Source organism: Galeopterus variegatus, unplaced genomic scaffold (genome assembly GCF_000696425.1).
Source record: "Galeopterus variegatus unplaced genomic scaffold, G_variegatus-3.0.2 Scaffold16682, whole genome shotgun sequence".
Taxonomy (NCBI): domain Eukaryota; kingdom Metazoa; phylum Chordata; class Mammalia; order Dermoptera; family Cynocephalidae; genus Galeopterus; species Galeopterus variegatus.
In genome coordinates this window covers 23,325-23,744 of record NW_007742793.1, presented here as the reverse complement: position 1 = coordinate 23,744, position 420 = coordinate 23,325, and positions in this window count along the sequence as shown.

The window sequence follows — 420 nt, the reverse complement described above, 5'->3', positions numbered from 1 at the left end:
CTTACTTTCTATAATAAAAATAATCAATAAAATGGTTAAAGACAACAGACTAAAAGTAGATATCCCTAACACTTATTAACAGTATAAATTTGGTTAAATTATTTAATCTCCTGGAATTATTTAATCTCCCAGTCTTGGAAACGGTAAGTGGTGGTGACGCAGAATTCGTCTTTGCATATGGTAAACAGCAAATTTGCAGGGAGGACTGTAGAATTGGGGACCTTTTGCCTGTAATCAATCATACCCTTTACTTCATCCATCTGCTACCTAGTAGGTTTATGTCCTGAAGCAAAGATCTTCAAGCTGGCAGATGCCTTTCTAAAATATTTCAGAGTATTACTCTACTGATCATTTTAGAAAAGTCAGTTTGCAGGTACTCAGCCTCTGGATGTTTTCTTTCCTAAGCCTTTCTGGTCACCA